Below are 7,557 nucleotides of genomic sequence, written 5' to 3'. Positions count from 1 at the left end.
TCTATCAGTTCCTCCCCAGCGAGTACGCCCTGAGCATGGATGTCGTGGAAAGACATGGCCGCTTTTACCCCCCCGTAAACAATCCGGAAAAAAACTGTTCCGAGTGGCTGGATGGTAACCGCAAGGTTGCCAGTTCGAACCCGGGCTCCAGAGTTAGTGTCGAAGTGTCCTTGAGCAAGACACTGAACCCCTAATTGCTCCTGTGCTGGTTGGTGCCTTGCATGGTTTTCGCCGGTGTATGAATGTGTGTGTGAATGGGTGAATGTAATGCACAATCTATGTAAAGTAAAGTGCCTTGGATAAAGGTGCTATATAAATGCACCATTTACCATTTACAGTGGAGTGTTTACACCCTCATAACTACCACATGGATATCGACAGCTCCCGAAGGTCAGCAACCGACCAAACAAGCTCGGTTCTTCATCAACGGGTTCTGACCAATCGGCATGGTAATATCGATGGCAATCGACAGGAGCTTGTCGCCAGCCGACTCTTTCAGACGCTTTCCAACTGCTTCTGTGGCCGACATCGGTGCGGTCTGGAGCTATACCTTTATTACCTTATGAGGCCTGCTCCTGTCTGCTACTTGTGGACCATATGAGGGGCTGCTGTCTGCTACTTGTGGATAATGAGTGCAGCTGGTGATTTAGTGTCTTGTTACAGTGCATCTGGACAGCTGCTGTTGCATTACTAATACTCTACACTACAGTACATTACACTACACTACACTACACTACACTATGCTATGCTACACGCATCGCATGCACGCACGCACACACACAGGTTCAGAACATCTGCTAAATTACTAATACACTTCATCACTCCAGACACCACTACAGGCACGCATGCACGCACATGCACACGCACACACACACACACACACACACACACACACACACACACACACACACACACACATTGAGAAAACATCTGTGAGGCATGGTGAGACCACGCATGGTCACAGAAGATGATGACTATTGTCAGTTATGAAATGTGTAAAATCAGCCATTACGATGCCATCAAGTCACCGCCAATATAATTTTTTGTACTTAATTTACAGCCATAGCCAATAGAAGACATACAAAACAGTTATTGACATTATCCCACGCCCGTACAGCGCTCATGATATATCATAGATAGAACATCAGTCATTTAAATTTGAGGCTACAACTTGCCAACATAACAGCAAGATGAATATTGAAGTTGCGCTTACGTCCATTGTGTAGCAGCACATCCTGGCATTGAGAATGTATTTTGTTTATGTGTGAAGTGTACTGCATTGTTCTCATCACTCGCCCACAAGTCCCTTGGGTTTCTGCATATTCATAATCATATGTGTTGGAAGTATGGAAAGGCAAAGGCAGAGAGGAGGAGTTTCACCGAACATTATGTGTCACTATGCCATATTGAGAGAGACAGAAAGCACCCCCCAAAGACTGCTTATGTAACAGTTTTATTATTATTACTTACGCGAGCAGAGCGGTGCAAGTACTGTATTTGGCAGCGTATGTCCGTAACTAAATTTGACATACAGATTTGAGTTTCAAAGTTATATATAGGGAGGGCAGTAATTAAGTGACTGGCCGACGTTCAGACACACTGATATGCCATTCAGTAATGTGGTCTTCTATGTTTTATATACTGTAGCCGATGGCCGCAGTAACCCTCCAGTCCCCCTCTGAGGAGGGGCGCAGCGCCGCCCTGTCAGCCCGCCGACATTTCTTTTTGTGCTGACCAATGTTGGGGACACAGCCTGCCCTACATATTTTATTTGAGGTTTGGGGACTATTAATTGATTCAGCATGAAGACTAAAGCCTTCTAAATAAATATACGAATGCCTTGAGCACTGGTACACCACCCTCTGAGCTGAAATTAGCGGATTTTACGACCAACGTCCGTCAACGTCACGCCAAGTTCAAGTTCACACATAACGTGGCAATCCTCGTAAATGTCCGTATGCTCACGACATGAGTATAAACGCCGCTGTGAATCTGGCCCAAGGTCTCTATTTCAATGACGCCCTGTATCCACCTTTTTCCCCGCCAAGGTACTGTACTGGCGGGGCTCCTTGTGTGTGTGTTTTGCTTCCTTCAGGCAGTGTTGCCATGCCTGCTTATTATAAGCAACCTTTGACTTTTTTTCCACTGTTTGTAATTGTTGCACAAATGGCAGGAGTGTTAGGGCCGATTCATACTCCTATTTTACCGCTGTTTCGGCGCTGTAGTGCCAAAATGATTTCAGCTCCTCAGAAATTTTCAGTAGCACCGAAGAGACGACTTTAGGACGGTACCCGCCCCCCGAACCTCAAATGACGTCAAATGGAAGGCTCTACAGCGCCGAACCGACTTTTATTCGGCTCTAAAATAGGAGTATGAATCGGCCCTTACTGTATGTCTATTGTCTACTGTTGCATGACGGATGAAGTGAAGTGATCTACAGAAGTGTGGCTGATCTAATGCCTGAGCTCTGTTTCTCTCTCTCCTGTTACCAAAAAGTGTCTTAACTTCATCACAATGCAATGAGGGCAGCAACTCTTGACTCAAGGGCTTTTTCTGGTAATTACATGATCTACTAATTCACATAAAGCCTCTACACCAACCTGGCCCTCGGAATAACGAGGGCCAGGTTGAATGTCTGTCTGTGTGTTGTAGCCTAAAAGCGTGTCAAGAATAAAATACAGTAACTTGGCTGTACAAGTATTGAGCCATTTCAACAATAAAAGGCTGTAACAAGTGGAGCTGGCAGCATTCATTTCCATTACATTCACGGTTGCTTGACAAAGCCAGTCAAGGAATACAATTAAGAAATACAAGCAGAATAGGAAGAATAAGACGCTCTGTTAATCGAAAAATAAATAATAAACAATATATACAATAATGTATATATATATTGTGTGTGTGTGTGTGTGTGTGTGTGTGTGTGTGTGTATATATATATATATATATATATATATATATATATATATATATATATATATATATATATATTTATATATATATATATATCTCCTTGATACTCACTAATAATCACTATCACAGGTATTTGGGTTCATGTATATCTTCTTCCCAAAAGGACTTTCAAACTAGGAAGGGTATATGGCCTGGTCAGCCTGCAATGACATGCATAAGATCTGGTCATCCCAGTTTAGTAAGATGTTAAAAGTAAAACAAGTAAGACGCGCAAACATGGGAAGCGAACGCATTTAAGTTAGGTTTTGTGTGTGTGTGTGTGTGTGTGTGTGTGTGTGTGTGTGTGTGTGTGTGTGTGTGTGTGTGTGTGTGTGTGTGTGTGTGTGTGTTTTGTGTGTGATACAGCTGCGCCCTCTGGTACAATTTACAATTTAGGCATTTAGCAGACGCTCTTAATCCAGAGCGATTTACATTAAGCAAGAACAAAAGCATGCCATTTACAATTTACAATTTAGGCATTTAGCAGACGCTCTTAATCCAGAGCGATTTACATTAAGTGAGAACAAAAAAGCATGGGAATACATCACATAAAAACATTTATCATGAAACATACGTAAGCTAAGAAAGTAACAGTGGAATATCTATATAATTAAACTATACATATAAACTATACATCTATACTACTATGCTATACATAATTATGTACTATCTTCTTTCGTGTATCATCCTCAAATGTCCAACTCAGTATCGAGTAGCCACGCCCTTGTCTCTGGTCCCACGTGGAAGAGGCCGGCCTCTGAAGGAGGTCTGTACAGGGGGCAGGTGTTAATTATGTGTTCGGCAGATTGCTCGGGCTCGCCGCACTCGCATGCTGCACTGTCCGCCAAGCCCCAGCTCTTCATTGCTGATTTGAAGCAGCCAACTCCAGTGCGCAGGCGGTTCAGTAGTGTCCACTGCCGGCGTGGCAGGTCCTCTCCTTCAACGCCACCACCCGGGTCAAGGATGTAGTGGTGCATACGGGAGGGCCCAGCAGACTCCCACTCCCGCCTCCAAGATGCCGCCAGCCATGCGCTGGTGGACGAGTCCTCCGGGATAGAACGCAACATGTCCTGTGCCGCCTTGTTGTAAGGGTGGCGGGACTTCAGTCGGTATGTACTATGACGTGCTATGACTACATACAATGCACTTATGCTGTCTACATAACATGCTATAAGTCTGTATCAAATGCTATAAGTCTACAGAAATGCTATCTAAGGGGGTGGGGTAAGTGCTATGGGCCATGATGGAGTCTGAAAAGGTGGGTTTTCAGACTCTGGTGGGTTTTTCAGACTCTGGTGGCGGGCATGTGGTGTTACAGCGTGACAGACAGACACACACACAGACAGACAGACATGTTCTGCTAGGTCTCATAGTTAGTGCTCACTGCGTTCGCAAATATTTAGGACGAACGTTGAGCCGTGTTCCCATATGAGTACCTGGTTGATAAGGATACAGGCCCCCATGATGAGCAATCTGTCTGAGAGACAGCATTCAGATCCTGAGGGGTTGAATTAAACATGATGACTGGTTGCTAGCTGGGCTGTCACGAGTACAAATTCAAGTTGACGATTAATTGTCAAATGAATAACTGTGCTGTCAAAACCCCAAATTGGCCTAATTGGCATCAATCATTGTTGTAAATCACTGATCATGAGTCAGCACCTGGTGACAATCACTGATTGGCGAGAGGCACTGAAAACAGGAAGTGTTTGTTCAGTATGAGAGCAGCAGCAGTGGAGAACACTGCATGGAGAGAAGCAGAACAACTGAAAGACTAACTGCAAACATTGGAGCTGGGAAGACCGAAACCTGTCAAGCCATCAAGGGGAATGCCACTGGTGCGTTAATTGTTTCTGCATTGCAGTTTATTTTGTTGCTTAAATTTGTTATAAAAGTTATTTATGTTTTTGTGCTGCTAGGCCACATTTAACTGCTATAAGTAGCCATAATAGTTTGATTTAAGTTGCATATAGGCATTGATGATCTTTAATTGAATATATTATGAGTTAAGACAACCTGTTTATAGAGCGCCGCAGTCCCTTCCCCTTTCAGAAAAACGAGTGGCCCAGGAAATGAAAACCCCATGCATTCTCCCATCGGCACTTCTAATATAATTTATTTAAAGACGGTTACACCGCGGACAAAGCCAACTCGGATCGTGACAAATCATGACAATGAACACAATGTTTTGGGCCGATCAAATCATTAGAAAGAAGAAAAGAAAGTCAGGAGACAACACTATTTGTTTTGTTTTTCGTCTTATAAATTATTTGATCGGCCCAAAACATTGTGTTCATTGTCATGATTTTGGAGTCACGAGTTGGCTTTGTCCGCGGCGTAACCGTCTTTAAATAAATTATATTAGAAGTGCCGATGGTAGAATTCATGGGGTTTTCATTTCCTGGGCCACTCGTTTTTCTGAAAGGGGGAGGGACTGCGGCGCTCTATTTGGATTACTGAAGTGTCTAGTGACTCATTGCTGTAGGGATGAAAAAATGTGATGTGAACATTGGAACGTTCTTTTTTTTTACTCCTACATTTTTTATCCCATGATTTTGTAACCGACTTTTTCACCCGATGTCAAATGGGCTCTACTCCCTCTGCCAACCTGGGGAGCTCTCCCCAGGTTGGCAGAGGGAGTAGAGCACAGACAGACTGACCGTCTTTTATAGCGGAAATAGTTGATCTACACTCTCACACATTTTCCCTTTTAGCTGCCACCAAAATCAGGAAGTGAAATCTACCATTTCTACATTGCGAGAGTAACATTGATTTCTCTTCATAAGCATTAATATTATGCACAATGAAGCATAACGTCAGTAATTAGCCCAGAACATCCACATTTTGATCTACTGCGCCGATTGAGGCAAAAGGGCAGCAGCTCAAGCCCCAAATGCCACCACCTCTACATGTGCCTGCAGGTTTCCTGAACCACATCAGTTAATGCAGGTCTTCAACATCTTCTAAGTATGTCAAAAGGTTTTGATCCCCCCCCCCCCCCTGAATAAAATCACACTCGTGTCAAGAGGAGCTCTTATCATCATACAGGGCATCGTCATACATCACATTCCGTGCTTAGCCAATCAAATAATTCCACACAGACCAGAGCTCGAGTGCTGTTCATTCAGCCTGGAGTGACAAGCTGGAGCTTTGAAATACATTGTTTTCAACGAGGGTGGTGCACATATCAGCAATTTTAGGCATGTGTGCAACTGATTGTGCCATTTCTCGATTGTGCCGTTTCTCGATTGTGCCGTTTTCTCGATTGTGCCATTTCTCGCACTATCTCGATGTGCCGTTTCTCGCAACGGCACAATGGACTCCCAGCGGACATTGTCAGTGACCGTGGCCCCCAGTTCACCTCCCAGGCCTGGAGGGCTTTCTGTAAGGGCATCGGTGCCACCATAAGCCTCTCCTCTGGATATCACCCCCAGTCAAACGGACAAGCAGAGCGGGCCAATCAAAGTCTGGAAGGGGCCCTCCGATGCGCCTCTGCTCTCCATCCGTCCTTCTGGAGTAAGGACCTGCCCTGGGTTGAATACTCATTGAACACCCACGTCAGTGCTGCCACTGGTATGTCACCCTTTGAGTGCTACCTAGGGTACCAGCCCCCCCCCGTTTCCGGCCCAGGAGTCTGAGGTTGCCGTCCCTTCAGTTCAAGCCCATCTTCGACGTAATCGCAGAGTGTGGAAGACTGTCCATGCAGCTCTACTGAGGTCCAACACCCGTGCTTGCCGGGGAGCCAACCGTCGGCGCACCAAGGCCCCGCAGTACAGAGTGGGTCAGCAGGTGTATCTCTCATCCTCTGACCTTCCGCTGCAGGTGGAGTCCCGGAAGCTGGTGCCCCGGTTTCTAGGAACATTCCCTATTGAGCACATTGTCAATCCGGTTGCAGTGCGCCTCCGACTCCCCTCCTCCATCCATGCAGCGGGTCCATCCAGTCTTCCACGTCTCCAAGATAAAGCCTGTCCTCCTCATGCCCCTTGACACCTCCACCCCCTACCCCCCCACCCCCACAGATGGTCGATGGGCATCCTCAGTGGACGGTGCGGCGGCTCCTCAAGGTGCGCCGCCGGGGTCGTGGATTCCAATACCTTGTCGACTGGGAGGGGTATGGGCCGGAGGAGCGCAGTTGGGTTTCCCGTAAACTCATCATGGACCCCGAGCTTCTGGGCCAGTTCTACCGAGACCATCCTGATGCGCCTGGCAGGTCGCCAGGAGGCTCCCGTAGAGGGGGGGGGGGGTCATGTTACGGTTTCGAACCCAGGTTTGAACCCTCCACCCCAACCTGGCTATCTGCCGTGCCACTCCTGGAGTTCGTCACCCCTTTGTTCTGGACTGTTTGTTTGGCTGCCGATCTACAAGCTCGTCTTCGAGTACCCCCTTGGAATTCCCCTAAGTATAGTGTTATATTATATATATTCTCATATATACATATCTACCTAATTATACTATAGAGTATTTATGTATTTATATCTATACATTGTCATTATCCTGCTTTATTTGGACAATAAAGTTCTTAACTGTCTTCCTGCCTCTTGAGTGGTTGCATTTGAGTTCAGAACACAACTCAGTCTTAACACCTTCATATTTCGAAAGATGATTTAG

Source organism: Protomyctophum bolini, assembly GCF_963924005.1.
Source record: "Protomyctophum bolini genome assembly, chromosome: 1".
NCBI classification, from domain to species: domain Eukaryota; kingdom Metazoa; phylum Chordata; class Actinopteri; order Myctophiformes; family Myctophidae; genus Protomyctophum; species Protomyctophum bolini.
Note: the sequence above shows the minus strand (reverse complement) of the source record.